Genomic DNA, 17,115 nt, shown 5'->3' on the forward strand with positions numbered 1-17,115 from the left:
GGAGGGGACATTTGGATATCCGGGGCTGGATCCTGGCACATGCTCCCAGACAACACTAGATTTCTAACAGCATCATGCTCAAAGTTGTTTTAAAGCACATTTTATATTTTATATCACATAAGCAGTGATATTTTTTCCTGCGTTTAAATCTCCCCAAATCAAGAAGGTGGGAGAAAGGGACTGAAGCTGCACAAAAGTGGGAGTCGGTGGTGATTAGGACAGGGAATGTGATTCTTCTAAAGGTCACGATAAAATTTACGCACGTGCTTTCTGAGTTACACAGACCTGACTTAAGAAATAATGTCTTTTTATCTGAAAACATAATAAGAATATATGTATATTTGAATATGTGTGTATAGAGAAAAAAATACATAAGATTATATATAGCTGGTTTCTCAGACCTCATGTCCACCAACCCATGTCTATGTACTGGTGAATCATGTGGGAAATTGGCCCCATGGATTTCCAAATCAACTTTTATCTTCATTTGGGGAAGCACCACACTGCCCCTTGCCTCTGTCTTCTTACATTATAATTCAATCACCCACTCATACTCATGTAGCTTTTCAATTTTGCCCTCCTTCCTCTTCATAATTCTATTTCCAAGTCTTCAGAAAATCTCCCACCTTTCTTCTTGCTCACCAGCCCTACCACCTTCTTCTATCCTCAGTTTGCATTCTGCTTGTTCACTTGAAACGGCCTTAGCCATGGCTGGAAAGCACTAGAGCAGGGCTAGTGATGTATGAGTGCTAAAGAGAGAAAGAAGCCAAACATTTTGAAATCAGGTCGTCATGATAAAGAGCCAGTGTCAACAAACCACAAAATAGGTTTAAAATTGTGAAGTTGTTCTTGTTAGAATCTGGTATCTCAATCTTGTTATCTTCGTCTTAATTAAATCTGCCCTTACCGGCCTTTCTGCTAGAACAACTTCTTATTAAGCTTTTTTGGGGTTGGTTTAGCTGATTCCTAGCATTGCTTCAATGTTGTTTTCTACTGCGATTATATAGCATTTCAGTTACATTATGAAACTTCTGTGAGGTTGACCCAGAAACCCAACAATATAACAATGTGCATCTTAATCCGGGTTCCCTGGCTGATTAATGATCTTGCGGAAACATTTGGTTCCCTGTGCGTCCACATCATGCTCAGCACTTGTAGGTATTCCACAACAACAAAAAGTTATTTCATTGAGTTGACAAATGGGGGATAAACAGGAATTGTATGTCATTGAAGCAATCTATCTTCAAATGATGCTTTTATGACAAGAATAATGTCACTGCTGTTAATTACTGCATTTTCCAGAAAAGCGGCTGTGTTTCTTTTTCTTCATCGTACTCCTCCAGCTTGGAGATGACACCCTTTGTATTTGCCCAGCCACAACCCACCTGTCCGTCAAGCACCGTCAAGGTGCTCCACTCCAAGCCTTCTCTGGTGACTCCTGCCCACAGAGTGCTAATAGCAAGAGTATCAGTGGTAGGAGCTAACGTTTTCTTCATTCTCACAGTGTGCCAGCATTGTGCTGCGTGACAGAAAGGCATTACGTCACTTACTTCTCATGGCTTTCCTATAAGGTGAGCATCGTCATTATTCCCATTTTGTTAGAGAGGAAATGGAGGCTAACAGAAGTGAAGTAATACATCTAGAAAGCAGCAGCAGCCTGCAAGATCAGACCCAAGCCGTTTGCCTTTTGAGCACCTGATTAGGGCCCCCAATCCCATCTCCTCGCCTGGTGTCCTCAAATGAACTATAGATAATGCACAACACAGCACCTGATTCTAGTTATCCTTTCGCAGCTCTAGTGTGTTTGGCTTTTTTGTCCTCTTAGATTGTACATTCCTATGGTTAGGGTTCAGAACAAGAGTCTGGGGCCAGATTCTGCAATTTGCTAACTGTGTGCCTCTCCGAGCTCCAGTTTCCAGCGGCACCCAGCTCATTGGACTGTGGTGAGGGTTAAAAGAAAATAATGCATAAAAAGTACTCAGACTGGGGCCACGCATGGTGACAGTGCAGAAAACCTTAGGTATTATTGGTGTTATGGCAGTGAGTACACCCTATGTCCATGTATGGCTAAATGGTTTTCTCAAAATTTGTTTTCTAAGGACTCCGGACTACTCTTTTATCAATTTTTGCCTCTGTGGACTTGACTTAGCCAACATCCTCTCCCTCCTCAACCCATCAACAAAGTTGGACGTTTTTTGTCTATGCTCTGCCCTCCAAGGTACAAGGACTTTTGCACAGGAGCAAACCTGGCAGCAGTCTCATCTCTGCTGCAAGAGGAAATGGGAGTGGGATGGGAGACAGTAAATGCTCATTCTGATCTGAACTCCCCACCAGTCTCCGACTCTTGGCTTTAGGTAAATCCTACTCCTGGCTTCAGTTTTCTCATCTGTCACAAAAGAAGACAAACCGGCTGACTTCTGAGGTCTCCTCCAACCTATAGCTAAGACTCTTAGTTGTCTTCTTTTAAAAGAAGGAACTCCCAAGCACTAAGGTGTTGTCGCCATTGCTGTTTTCTGTTCATGTTTTCAATATCTGTGTGTGTTTCTGTGTGAGTGTGTGTGCACAGGTGTTCGTGTGTGTCTGTTTTCTGTCTTTGTATGTGAGTATATGTGGGTTTGTATATGAGTGTGTTTGTGTGAGTCCATGTGTGACTACATGAGTATTTCTGTGTTTTGTGTATATCTACTCGTATGTATGTGTATCTTCGCGCAGGGTGAAGCTGCCCAAAACCAAGTGACAGGGAAGTGTGGTCAGCCCACCTGTGCCTTCCGCACGAGCCACTCAAGCTGCGGTTCGTTGGCCTAGATGCAGCCCTCTCTGAGAGAAGCCACAGCCTGGAGGCGTCCAGGGGGGCGGGGGGCGGGGCGAGGCCGGGCGGGGGGCGGGGCGAGGCCGGGCGGGGGGCGGGGCGGGCGGCGGCGGCGACGGCTCCGGGCATGCTCGGCCGCGGCGGGTGCAAGCGGGCTGGTGTCGCTGGTCCCCGGCCGGCCGGAGCGGCGGCGGTGGCGGCGCCGGGTAGCATGAGGGAGCCGATAGGTAAGTCTCGGCGACTCTTCCCCACTCCTGACTTCCACTGTGCATTTGGCCCGCTCCCACGGCGCTTCGCGGGCCTCTCCCCCAGCCTCCCGCGCTCTAACCCCAACTTCTCCAGCCGGACGTTGCTCGGGTCCGAGCCTCACCCAGCCTGGGGGACGTCCGCACCCGGCGCGGAGCACCCCGGCGGCGACCATCCCCGCGGAGTCTGGGGGGAGGGGCGGCCCGCTCCTCCGGGAGGGCGAGTCCCCACGCCTTAGGTCCCCTGCCCCGGAGCGGGGCACGGGGCTCCCTGGTGTCGCCCAAGGCCGCGGCTGGCGTTAGCGTTCGCGGAGCCCCTCGGCGCGGGGGAGAGCCGGGGAGGACAGGGGTCGCTGTGCCCCTCTCGGCGTCGTCCCCGCCACCGTCCGAGTCCAGCCACCCACCTCCCTTGCCCATGCGCCCCAACTTGGACGTCTCCACCCCGGGAGCTGACAGCCGCTGCACGGAGTCCTCCAAGGTCCGGGTTTCCCACGGTGTCCCCGGCGGCCGGACCTGCCCGCGGGACGTGGGGAGCTGGCGGCCGCGCCCCCGATCCCTGCTCAGGTCCCCGCCCTGCCTGGCGGCCCCCGCTCCACGGGTCAGGACTGGGGATTAGAAGGCTAATCGCCGCTGCTCCCAGAAAGTGCCCGGGTAACCTGGCCCCCAGCGGCTGGTGGTCAAGCAAAAAAGAAAAGAAAAGGGGGATGGGGGTGAGAGAAAGGAAAGAGCCCCGCCTGAGAGTGCTGTAAATCTCGTCAATTCGCTGGTTTATGGGATCTGGAGCTGCCTTCTCGCCGGGGGTCCTCGCTCTCACGTCTCTGCGAGCACCCTCCGTTCCCCCAGCCCAGACTGCGGTCGTCTCCCCAGAATGCCAGGGTTTTCCTAGATGCCCGGACCTACAGCTGAAGGCGCCGCTCTTGCCCCTTGTCACTGGCAGTACCGTAGCAGCCAGGCTCCTCGGATTCTTCTGGGGTTTGAAAACGAAGCTAAGATTTCACTACTAAAAAATAAAATAAAAACGGGACTTTATGCCCGCGCAACCTGGTGATGCCCTAGTCCTGCTCATCCACCCTCTCTAGGAGCAGAGGACTTTGGGGAATCAGCTTAGATCACCACTACCCCCCCAACACACACACACATCCTGTCACCCACTCCTGCATCTCTCATCCCATACATCCCCTCCCCTCCCCCCCATGCCTGATTCTCCCTCCACTGGTCTAGTTGCCTGGCCTGTTTTGGGGAGGAGGGTGAAAGAGTTCTGACCACACAACTCAGATGTTTTTTTTCCCACAGCTTCCTTTCTCTGGCTTTTTGTCTCTTCTGCTTTGCAGATATCCCAATGATTTGAGGTGAGGGTTGGAAGGTGGGAGGGGGTTCGTGGGAGGGAGTGGAGCAGGACATGGGATTTGGGCAGCCAGAAACGTTCTTTTTTAAAACATTTATTTGCTTATTTATTTTAGTTACAATTGACATTCAATATTATTTTATATTAATTTCAGGTGTACAGCATAGTGGTTAGACATTTATATAATTTATGCAGTGATCCCCTGATTAGTCTAGTACCCACCTGGCACTATACATAATTGTTGCAACATTATTGACTATATTCTTTATGCTGTACCCTACATCCCCATGATTATTTTGTAACTACCAATTTGTATATTTTAATCCAGAAATTTTCTTGACCAAAAAGGCAGACTCAATAGTCTAAACGGAGTGGTCACAGGCTGTGAAGTTAAAACTTCGGGAAAATGGTGCCTTCTGTCAGGTAGTTTTTGAATTTACCATGACCAGTTTACGATCGTCCAACGACACGAGTGTGTAAAGTTTTTTTTGGAAATCACATTCAGATTCTATTTTATGGGACTTGTGTTGGTTTTCATGTGAAATTGGAAGTTTGGTAAATTCATGTGGTTTTCCATGATATTCTCTGGGTTTGGACTTTATATTTATTTACCTTGATATGAAGTGTCTAATATTTAGCCACCCACTGAACAAGCTTCCTGAAGATCCCTAAATATTACTGGGGCAGGCAGCATGTAGTGAACTGTTTCACTCCTAATGGAGTGGATGAGCAAATATTTGTTGAACAGGCCTTAATCTGCTGGGCCTTTCTCCCGCCAAACTTCACCCTCTGCTGCAGAGACTGGAAGATCAGGTCCTTGGCAGGCCTGAGAGATTTAGGGGGATTGGGTGGGTGGAGGGAAGCCTAGGCCAAAAAAAAAAAAAATTGTCTTTCCCCCTCCTTGGAACGTAACCTAAAATGCCTGAGTGTCCACATGCTCTGGAGAGCTTGACAAGCTCATCAGAATTATCTAATAACCCATCTGAGTGGTCACAGATTCCAGGGGTCGATGGTATATTGTTCAGTAGCTATAAAATATAACTGGACATGGGAGGTACCACAGGGAGAATAAATAAGGACCATTTTTCAGTTAAAAGGAAGCAAATATGAAAAGATCCTAGGAGTCTGATTTTTAAAATACAATTTAAAAATAAATCCGAGAAAAACTATCAGGAAAGAAAGCCCAGGAGCCTGCGGTTCCGCCAAGTGTTCGGTGTCCTCACTGGGAGAGCCTGCTAGTTTGGGAGGACAGCAAACACCAACCATGCTTAGGAGTCCAGAAGTTTCTCTCTTAACGAGCTTGGCGAGACTCCACGCCAATTATTCTGGAGAGAGTGTAGAACACAGAAGTAGGATTGAAACAATTGTTCTGTTGTGGTTTTTATTTTGATAAGCAAGGACGGTATCTCTGAAATCCTCTGGGCCTATTGCTGAACCCATTCCTGCAGTTTTTTTGCTTTTTTAACAGATGTTGTTTTTTACCTTTTGAATGGGAAGGGTTATCTCACTCATTAAAACCTTGCTATTGTGCTTTGTTTCAAGGGCCTGCCGACTTAAGGAATGCTGAGGGACACTCACTTGCCAAGGCCAGCAGCCCAAGGAGGGCGAGGTCAGTCTCCAGTACTTTGATATCTGCTTTAAACACTGAATGTCATTAAAAAAGGAATGACAGGAACTACCCCAATACTCAGACTTTGTCGATTATCTTGATTTGAATTTGTGGTCCCTTGTTTAAAATTTGGATTATCACCTTTACTTTCTTTAATTAAATATGTTTTCCAAAAACTTTCTATAGATAATATAGTTGCGAAAAGCCTTACCAAACTGGCAAAAACGATTCAGACCACTAAATATCCTTATAGTTTACTGCTTATCTCTCTATAGCTTACTTATGAAGCTTGTTTCTTCTATATGTAAATGAAAGAAGTTAGATATTATGAAGAGAAACCAAGATATATTTCAAGGAGAGAGAAGAGACAGAGAGAGGGAGGGAGGGAGAGAGAGAGAGAGAGAGAGAGAGAGAGAGAGGGAAAGAGAGAGAGAGAAACTGTACTCATATATATAGAAAGAAGAGTTACTGCTGGTTGTCTCTCAGTGGGGTTATTGGGAACTTTTACTGTTTGCTTAAACACTGAATTTTGTAGTGTTTACTTCTAGAATAACTTTCTATGACTTTTATAATTAGAAAATAAGTAAAAATGTAAGAGTTACATGAAATAATGAAATAATTTAACATTTTAATAAAACCTTGGCTCTTTTATTCTAAAGACATTTAAAAAACAAAACTACCATGTCTTAAACCTAATAGACTATTTTAGAAATCTTTATATGTGGAGTTTAACATACATGATGATAGTGGAATTAAATTCTAACCTATTACAAGTTTCACAATTATTTTTGCAAATAGCCAAAAAAATTCCAGAAGATTAAAAAAATCTTATCTAACTTTAGTCCTTTTCTTAATGACTGCTAATCTTTCAGAAATGTTGATGAGATACTTAGGGTCTCATGAAAATGAGGTGAGGTCTCCAAAGCATAATGGTGTGACATACTTTAAAGGTGAAAGATGAGAGAGAGCTTGAGAGAGAGGGTGGGGGGAATGTTTACTCAAGTTGAGAGGGAAAAGACAAAAAAGAGCAGTTAGAAGAGATATATTTAAGAAAAAAATACAGTGCATAATATTTTCTTCTCTTTTCTCTCTCCTTTTGGATCAATGCCTTAACACCGACCCAACCCAGCAAGATTAGAGTTCCAGGATCTTTTTGATCTTAGACTCAAGTTTTCTCTCTCTCTCTCTCTCTCTCTCTCTCTCTCTCTCTCTCTCTCTCTGTGTTTGGTCACCTTATAAAAACAACTCAGTGATGGTTACCCTACTAAAATTATTGCTTCACAGATTAAATATACTTTTTATGACTTAGGAGATTTTAACAAGTTGAGGGCCCTGGCAGAGCTAGCCATCATACTACGTGGTAGGATCGTGACGTTGTGTGAGAACTTACTGTTCCAGAACTTAGACTGGAACTGTTGGCGTTCTTTATTTAATTATTAAGGCTGAGAAGGGAAATGATAATCCTATTGCTCATAATAAAATACATAGCTCTCTACAAAAAAAAAAGCTATAGAATGCATTAGAAGTCCATGTATCAATTAGCAACATGCTCCATTCTGGTTTGTTTTATGTCTTAACTGTTTACCTCTTGTTTAAAGAAAGTATTTTGTTATATATTAATCATAACATTAGACAGAAAAATTGTCAGTTGAAGAAATATTTACAGTGAACTGCCAACAATTTGAGGGACTAATTACATCTTAAGTATGGAATGTTTGTGAATACAGCTAAGTTTTAGGTTTTCTAGAGGAGTAAGAATGTCTAATCAAGACCTTTAGAATGCCATTTGTAATCTTGTATTAGATTCTATCAGCAGAACATGTAATTTTAGGCTTACTGCAAGTAAGTTAAGAATCTCTGTAGCAGATAAGACACATGCACTATATACTAGACCCTTAGAACCTTTTGTGATTTACTATTCATTTATTCTTAAGTGTTTCTTTTATTCTCTGAGTCTTGCAAATGTGTAATATATTTTCAAAGATGCATTTTCCTAATCCTACCTATGCAATTCCTTGTTTTTAAAACTGTTTTTTATGATGATGAAATAATATTAAGTTAAAGCATATGAAAGTGCCAACATCAGACCATTTTTTTTACCTGCAAAATGGCAACTTCATATGGTTCCACCTAATAACTTTCATGACAGAACCTCATAAAATACAGTAAAGCATAAATAAGGACATTAAAAACAAACCAAACCTGAGACTCCGATACCACTGTTGGTATTTTGGTGTTTCTTTTTGGTGTCCTCCCAAACCGTCCTCCCCTCCCCTCAATCCATGCATGTGCATATAAACGAAATTGGTATTACCCTGAATCTATGGTTTGGTGTCCTGTCTTTATTTAACACGGTACCATGAGCATTTCCCTGTGTGATATTTGAAAACATCATTTTATGCATGTTATACATATTATTGTCTGCCATGTGGCTGCACCAGAATTTTTCTAACCATCCCTTAAATTGACATTTAGTCTAATTTTTTATTTTCATGACTAAAATTTCGAGAAATATCCTTGTATAAAATTTTGTGTGTATCTCTGATTATTTCATTAGGATGACTCCTAAGAAGTGAGATGATTAGTCCATACGGTTTTATACTTTTAAAGATTTTATAACATATTAAGGAAAGGAAATTAACTTAGGAAAGGAAATACCCATTTACACACAGATACCCCCCCAACACACATTCATACACCCACAAATAGGAGAACTTCCATAGCTCATTATGCCCTAACCAAGAACAAATAGTGCTTTCTAAAAGCTTCATTAATTTGATAAGTGAATAATGGCATTTTGGTTAATTTACATATCTTTAATTATAGGTGAATGAACATTTGTTTCATATTTTTAAATGGGGTATTTGTGTCTTTCCTTTATTAATTTTCAGTTCATATTCTAGGCAACTTTTGAAAAGGAAGACAAGTTCTGGTTGATTTAATGAGCTTAATACTTGCTTTCATTTAACTGTCTTGGGAGCCTTATAACTGTAAATAGGAGAATAAATGTTTTTTTTAAATTAAAGTTTACTGGGGTGACAATGGTTAGTGAAGTTGCATAGGTTTCAAGTGTACAATTCTGTGATACATCATCTATATGTCACATTTGGGGAGAATGCAATGGTACCTGTTCAGTAACATTCATTTGCGAGTCTCAGCCTCTAATGATGAGAATACCCATAATTGAAATAACACCATTTAGACTATGCCACCCACAGGGAGGGTGCTGATGGGTCGTATGTGTCTTTATGTTCTCTGGCACAGAGCCCAGTGCCTTGCACATTCAGTGCAGAATAAGTGTCTTCACCAGTTTAACTTGGAATAAGTGTGCGGCTCCTGGGATAGAGAATGACTGGATGGTGTGGTCCCTGGCCTCCCCTCAGCTGCTCCTCTGCTCAGTGTGTGGCCATGGAGCTCTGCTCTCTTGGTCGGCATCTGTATGGGTGCTATGAGGCCAAGGTCAGAGGCTCTGCCTTCATAGCTTCTGTGTCACGGCCACAAGCCGTGTTCTTTTCCCTGTGGCAGCTGACTTAGAAATGCATGCAGTTTATGACAAGGAAGAGCATGCTAGAGAGAGGGGCAGGTTTCTAGAGCCAGAAGGACCCCGAAGAACCTTTAGTTCAACCTTCTTATTTCACTTCTTTAGGAGAAGACTGAAACCTGAAGAGGATCTCTCCTTTTCTCTTGCTCAGTGTTTCAGGGTCAGTTCAACACAAGAGCAACATAGAGAGATAGAAATTCATCCCTATAGTGAGGATGTGGACAAGTGGACTCCATGGTTAAATGCTAATGGGTTGTTGACAACACTTTCCTAATTGTATCGTCCCTTCCGTGTGAATATAAACGATATGGCTAATATTTAAAGGACTTAGAAATCTACCACACAATAAGATTAAGTGGCCTCATTCAGGTTCTTTGGAAGGAACAAATAATCTGATGAGAATCTATTTGAAAATGACTTTTGGAAAAAGAAAATATTGTGCAAATAGGCTGGTTAAACCAAAGTCAAATTGCCTGTCATCTTCTCCACTAGTTGTTTCCAATTTCTGTATTTCTCTTAGGGAAAAGACCATTATCTTAGTCACTAAGACTGAAATCCATTGTATTTCTTCCCTTGAAAATTACTCTTATTATGCCTTTTTGTCTCATCTCCTCTGCTATCACTCCTGCATGTTACAACAGGAGGGACTTATAACTATTTGTCCCCACATTTGTCCTTGCTCAGGCCACTTTAGTTCCTTCCCTTGCTGAAACTCTGTGGTTTCCCATTGTCTGCTCAAATGAAGTCCAAATTCTATTCATGTTGCAGATAAGAGTGAGTATTTCTATGTAGATAACTTTTTTTTAGAATTTACTTTTTTCTGAAAGTTACTCCTTTCCCATTTTTCATAGACATAGTTTGTCTACTTTTCAGTTTCACACAACGGGTTTTATGATAGCTCTGTGTTACTGACAAAGAGCCTGAAACCCAAAATGATTGAAGAGGTCTGCTGAAGATCACAAAGTGATTGCATGGTGTATTTGTGAATGAATCATATTACTGAGTGTTTAGAAATTCACATTAGTATTGCCATCAAGACATTATAGTTAAATGAGGCATCAACCCTGTGTGTGGGCATGTGTGCACACACATGCATGTGTGAATAATGTGTGTGTGTGTGTGTGTGTGTGTGTGTGTGTGTGTGGCGTGTATAGAGAAAGAAGCATTTAGAAGAGCCATCCTAATCTCAGAGAATAAAGAGAATTTTTTTCCTTTTAAATATATAGTTTTTTTATTTTAATGTCACCATGCCTTCTATCTTTTCTTGTTTATGCATTATTTTGTAAATTAGCAAACTTTGGTTGCTATTCAAAAAGGAACTATAGATGGATGAGCCTAAAACAGTAGCACAGACTTTGAAGCTAGCCTATGTTTGTTTGAACCTTGTATCTGGACTTAGCAGCTGTGTAATCTTGGACTCAATCTCAGTTTTCTTGTCTGTGAAATGGAGACATCAATGTCTACAGCAGGAAGTGTGCTGTCAATGTGACATAAAACAAAGTGTGCCAAGCGACTAACAGAGTATCTGGCACGTTGTAGAGCCTCAGTGGATGGTTGATGTGCTGCCTGCTCTCTGGAGCTTATGGAGCAGGCTCTTCCTTCTACTTTGTATATAGAAAGACTGTTGGGGCAGAGGGGAATAAATTAACCACAGATTGGAGAGTATTCTTGATGAATTTGTTATGCATCTACTAAAGAGTACCTTGAGCATTTCACCGCCTGTCACAAGCATCCTCAAGGGGGGTGAAGTAACAGAATATAAACCTATTGGTTTCATGAATCCATCCAAAAACCCAGTGCAGGCAAGCTTGGCTGTTCAGCACTGTTATTCCCGCACCCCATCCCCTCTAAACCGCCTAAATTAGAGACTGCATGCAATAAGCATTTCTTTTAGGGTCTCATCTCTTGAATTTAATTGAATTTAAACCAGTCTCATAGAGATGAACAAGAGAACTGTGGATTGAGTATCTTCCCACCCAGCTCAGTGTTACTAGATTTTTATTTCCTTCATTGTTGCTTCAATTACGATTCAAAGCTTGTAAGTAGCATTTTAATAGCAGAGATAAGAAGCATAAGTTTATATTTATCTTATCCTTTTTCGTGTTGTACACTCAGCACAAAATCTTTATTCTATAAAAAGAGAATTTTTACAAATCCATTTTTTTTCTTTCTATATATAATTGACCCTTGAACAGCATGGAGGTTACAGGTGCCAATCCCTCATGCAGTTGAAAATCCACATATAACTTTTTCCTCTCTCAGAATTTAACTACTAATAGCCTGCTGTTGACTGGAAGCCTTACTGATAACATAAACAGTGAATGAAGACATGGTTTGTATGTTATAGGTATTATACGCTATATTCTTACAGTAAAGTAAGCTATAGAAAAAGAAAATGTGATTAAGAAAATCATAAGGAAGAGAAAATACAGTGTTGATTGAAAATAATATGTGTGTAAGGGGGACTGTGAAGTTCAAATCCATGTTGTTCACGGGTCAACTGTACTATCCTACAAAGTTTGTGTTAATCAGATGTCTTCGTTCACTCAACCCTAGTTGTACAACTAGGTGAGAAGTTCTCTGAGCGGGTGGCTGGGGCTAGCTCTGATTTCTCTTTAGTTAAATCGAGCAATGCCACAAAGTCCATAGAAATTACTATCCTAATATCCTAAAGCTCCTAGGAGCCCCATAACCTTGGGATAAAGTGACAGACCCATCTATTTTACACATGAGAAAACTGAGGCTCAGAAGTTACATAACCTGAGAAAGGCCGCCTACCAAGGGAAGCCAGGATGGAAACCGAAGTCATTCTGATGTCAAAGCGTGTGCTTCTTAGTATGCTCTGCCACCCTCTCTACACTTGTGCAGGAGAAAGTCTGCAAGCACCTTCTACCCGAGATGAGAAGAAATAGCTGAACTCGTGCTACCAAGAAAACTAGATACATTATTAGGATGCGTGTCCCTTTGACTAAGCTATTTTACTGTAGTGGTAGAATTTTTAAACGGCTTTGTAGATTTTATTTTTGAAGTGATGGACTTACTCTAGGAATACCTGGGCCAGAAAATAGTAGGAAAAAGTGAGAAGAACAATAGTGAAATCAAAAGAAACAAAACGCTGTGTCTTGGCTTTCTCATACCAGAGAGAGAGAATGAAAGTGGCAGTACTACAGAGCTGCCTCATTTCCAGGGACCTGCGGCCTCCCTCTTTGCCTCTGCAGTGCTGGTTTCTCTGTCCCCGGTGACAGTGTACGCAGACCTCAGATGCCAAGGCCCTCATAGGTCATAGGCAGAATGAGGAAGGAAGCAGAAGACAGTACTTTCCCTTAAGGAGATGTGTTTCTTTTTCATTTACTGCCCTTCAGAATAGGAAAGTAGTTTCACTTAGTAGCTACCATGTTTCCCTGAAAAGAAGACCTAACCGGAAAATAAGCCTTAGCCTGATTTTTCAGTATGACATCCTCTGGACGTAAGCCCTAATGCGTCTTTTGGAGTAAATCTTAATATAAGACCCGGTATTATTTTGGGGGAAACACGGTATGCCTTTTCTTGGAAAGAACACTTTTGATAGGAGAGAAGAGTTGTATTTGCTGTTGAGAACAGAGCAATGAATTTGTTACACAGAGGGATTTCTCATAGATTGGTAAGGTCTTTGAGCTTGCCGAAATCTCAGAGGGCATTTAGTCCAGCTCCCTGATCCGTCAGTGCAGGAATGATTTCAAATTGTAGGTTGTGATATACTAAGGCGCCATGAAATTTAGTGGGCGGTGTGACCTGCATTTTTAAAAAAGTGAAATACAATAGCGCGATTACAGTACATGTCCGGATGTGAGGGTGCATATTTTTCCTTTAAATATTTGATTGATGTGTGTGCGCACACCTTTGGTAGCTGGCTATAAAAAGAAAAAAGTTTCCAAATAAGTTGTGCTTAAGAACCTCCCCACTAGGAACTCCCGACTTTCAGAGGCAGCGGTGCCTTGATGGACTGTTCGGTTAACATGTTTGTTCTTATGTTAAATGTTCCCTCTGTATGAAAGGTATTCAGACATTCATAGAAAGAATACAATATTTCTAGTGGGCTCATTTGTCTCGTTATTGCATCCTGGCTCAGCCAATGCCAGAAGGCCCTTCCTGACCCGAGACTGTATCTAGGCACATGTACTGCCTTGAACACTCCTCCTACAAGATCCACAATGAGTATTTGAGGCAAGGCAACAAACAAAAGTAGTAAAGGAAAAAACTTCTTAAATGACCTGGCTGGAAAATCACCCTTACAGGGAGATCTTACCGTGCAGATCTACCCTAAAGTAGAGGATTTGTTTGGCTTAGAAGCAGTCTGCCAGAAGCCTTCCTGGCCCCTTGAGATGGGGTAAGGGTCTTTTTCCGTATCACCATGCGCTTTTCCCTGTCACAGTGCTATGGCACTATGGAGAGGTGGCTAGCTCCTGTCACTAATGCATGCATATGCCATGTTTTGATGGCTAGTTTTCCAGCTGTTTGTACAGTAAGACAGTCAGATTCTCAAGGGCAAAGAACGTGTCTTATTCATTATTATAGTTTTAGTGCCTGGTGCATTATAGGCACTCGTAAATTGTGTTCATGTTTATAACGTTTGTAAAATAACGTTGACTGTTCTACAAAAGTGACTTGGATGGAGATTGGAGCAGCCATTCACAAAGCACAAGAGATGTGGGTGCTATAAAGTGGCACGACTTTGGAAACCAAGAGTGACGTCCCAAATGATACCAAAGGAATTAGGAAATGGTCTAAACTGCATGATGAAAATTAATAACTAATTGAACTATTTCCATAAGGCAAATAACTCTGCCTTCACTGACAAACTAGAGACATTGCAGCATAAACAATCCACCATCTTATATTTGTGTGGTGGTTTCCACTTTTACATATTCTCATTTGGCCCTCAGAACAGTCTGGTGAGACAGGAAGATAGTGGCATGGCTGTTTTGCAGATCAGAAAACTGAGGTTTGATGCAGTCAATGACTTGCTCTAGGACCAGAGCTGGGGCTGGATATCAGCACGAACACTGGGATTAAAAGGATCACACCTAATACTGTTTGAACTATTTGAACTGTATACATATCTGCTAAGTTGTGAAATCTACTGTTATAATAACTGACATTTATTAGTTTTGGTGTGTATTTGTCTTTCCAACAACGTTTTGAGTTTAATTAAATGCTGTTGACGTAGAATGCTGACATGTCAGGATTGGAAAGAAACTTTAGAAGGGACAGCTTTTAATCCAGCAACTCATTAGATGCCTGGGTCCTCCTAGTCCCCTCAGGGTCCCTTCCTGGTGGCCTCTATAATTGATGTGTTAGTGAGACATCCCTTTCCATCTTAAGTAGATAAGGATGCTGAAGAAAGTAAGCTGAATGTGCCAGAGATTAGAGAAACCACGTGACTGTTTAGTCGTGTGTATAAGGAAGAGCTGATGGTCAGTGTGGGTGTGGAGATGAGGTAAAGGCCAGAGTCTGAGTTGGGATCGAGAAAGTGACGAGTGTGCCTAAGGGAGAGAGGGCCTGCGTGGATTGAACACTCGCTTGGCTTACGGGCCGGTGGGTCATCCCCTCCCTACTTCGCCTTTCCCACCTGGCCCCAAGTCCTGTGTGCCGAAGCTGGCACATTTCATACTCCCGCTTGCCACAAGCTCTGGCCTCAAAAGGTTAGGAATTTCCAGTAATTAATACGCTTTTGACCTCAGACCTACAAGTCAAGTAATGGCTCGTAGAGGTCTGAATTTTTCTGGAAAGATGTTAATAGCTTGGCCTGGGTTGTGTTGCCACTTAAGGGTTTGCTAAATATAATGACCATACAGACATAGCCATCATGGACCAGCTTACCGAACCCCAGGAGAGACATGAGCCACACACATATTTGTGAGTGTCATTTCTTAACACACCACCAGGGGACTACAGCACAGCCACCTCTGTGGCAGACACTGACCTGTCCCTCTGTGTATGGATGGACAGTTGGAGTGCAGTGCACTTTTCTTTTAAAGAGCCTGACATAGTCAGAGAGAGAAACTGAGTATCACAAGACCTTAACTCTAGCTTTAAGTGGGGTGCTGACTGGATGTGTGAAATTGAGCCAGTGAGTCTGGGGACCCTGGTCTAGGCCACCAGGATTCTGTTATTTAATTTTTTTACTTCTGGGATAATTATACCCCAAATCTATTTTAAATGTTAATTCCCTCTCTCATACACATGCACATGCAGTTTATCTAGTGAACTCCTAATCATCCTTCAAAACTTAGCTCAAATGTTCCTTTCTCTCGTTGGTTCATTCACACAAGAGGTATTTATTGAGTGCACACTATGTGCTAGTGCTGGGGGTAGAGTGTCAACTAAAACAAAGACCCTGCCTTCCTCTTCTTGCCTCTATGTTCCCTTGGCCCCGTGTTTGTAATGGAATCGCTTTCCTCTGCAGTCTCCAGTCCAGTGACTTGCTCAATTGAATCAAAGGACCAATGCTTGCCTCTCTGATCCTTCCATTTCTGTCTAAGCGAATGACCCAGTTGTACAGCACCCTCAAAGATACACAGCACGAGTGTCAGGAATGGCGGAACTGCTATGGAGAGTTTTCTACTAGTGCAGTAACTACCAGAACTTGTCAACCTCCCATAAAATGTAGGTACCTCCTGGGAAATGATAGCCTTCCAAAGTTTGATGATCTCCATGCTGACAACTGAGACTTTGCTGCTGCTGTAACCTAGCATGTGACGAAGAGGGAGGACATGCACAGTCAGCAGAATTGTGTGATGGGCCCCAGTAAGAATTCCCACCGACAGGAAGCACATGAGTCTCCCTTTCACCTGCATACGGGCCAGCAGGCATTTCCTGGCCATTGTTCGACGGGGCTGCCACTACACAATTTCCGTTCACCAGTGAAGTGGGGCTGGAGCTGGCCGAGCTTTTATAGGCCTGGCTTTGGTGTACTTCTTGCCCAGCCGAGCGTCATAACCTCTGGGGAGCCAGATCCATCCGACCAAACTGCCTTCCCCTCTATTAACAATGGGAAGACAGAGGAAAGAAGATTCTCTTGTGTAAAAATAAACATGGCAGCCCCACCTATTTTCACACATGTGCTCTCTAATAGGTTCCTGTCCGTTTTAATTCTTTTTTTGCTGGTACAATGGCCATAGGACAGTTTACTCGGGGAAGTAGCTGCCGGTAAATTAATGTACTGTGGCAGGATTTGGATGTGGACACCCTTGGCCCAAAGAAGTAAAACTTTTCCCCAAGATTTATTGGGAAGAAATGTGATTCTTAAAAGTTTCATATGGAAAAGAGAAGTTTGGGATCGTGTAGTGGGTTGGACATGTATGCTTGATCAGTGTGTCATGTGCTGTCTCATTATGCGCCTGAAAACTTAAGAGCTATTTTCAGCAGCTAGTTAACCTCCCTGGTGGAGGAAAGAAGATTCTTTCCTGCTCTAGCTGCCCTTGCTACGGTGTGTCGTGGCGAAGCACGTCATGGCTAGGTGTTGATTAAAGATCTCGCTCTGGCCTTTTACAGCAAAAGGTATGTCTACAAGATGAAAGCAAGGAA

At 42.8% G+C, this 17,115-nt stretch overlaps 1 protein-coding gene across 2 annotated transcripts in view; it reads left to right on the top strand.

Annotated features, from left to right (window-relative positions):
• The first annotated feature begins 2,899 nt into the window (after positions 1 to 2,899).
• Positions 2,900 to 17,115, top strand: part of JCAD (junctional cadherin 5 associated) — a 45,975-nt gene continuing 31,759 nt past the window's right edge. The window contains exons 1-4 of one of the 2 annotated variants that reach the window (XM_081060526.1): positions 2,952 to 3,036; positions 4,348 to 4,403; positions 4,728 to 4,822; positions 5,942 to 6,008. The gene's annotated coding sequence lies outside the window, so the exon portion shown is untranslated. Of the gene's footprint in view, positions 3,037 to 4,347; positions 4,404 to 4,727; positions 4,823 to 5,941; positions 6,009 to 17,115 lie in introns of both variants that reach the window. The other variant, XM_081060525.1, reaches the window with a different exon arrangement.

The sequence above is a fragment of the Rhinolophus hipposideros genome, assembly GCF_964194185.1.
Source record: "Rhinolophus hipposideros genome assembly, chromosome: 1".
Taxonomy (NCBI): Eukaryota; Metazoa; Chordata; class Mammalia; order Chiroptera; family Rhinolophidae; genus Rhinolophus; species Rhinolophus hipposideros.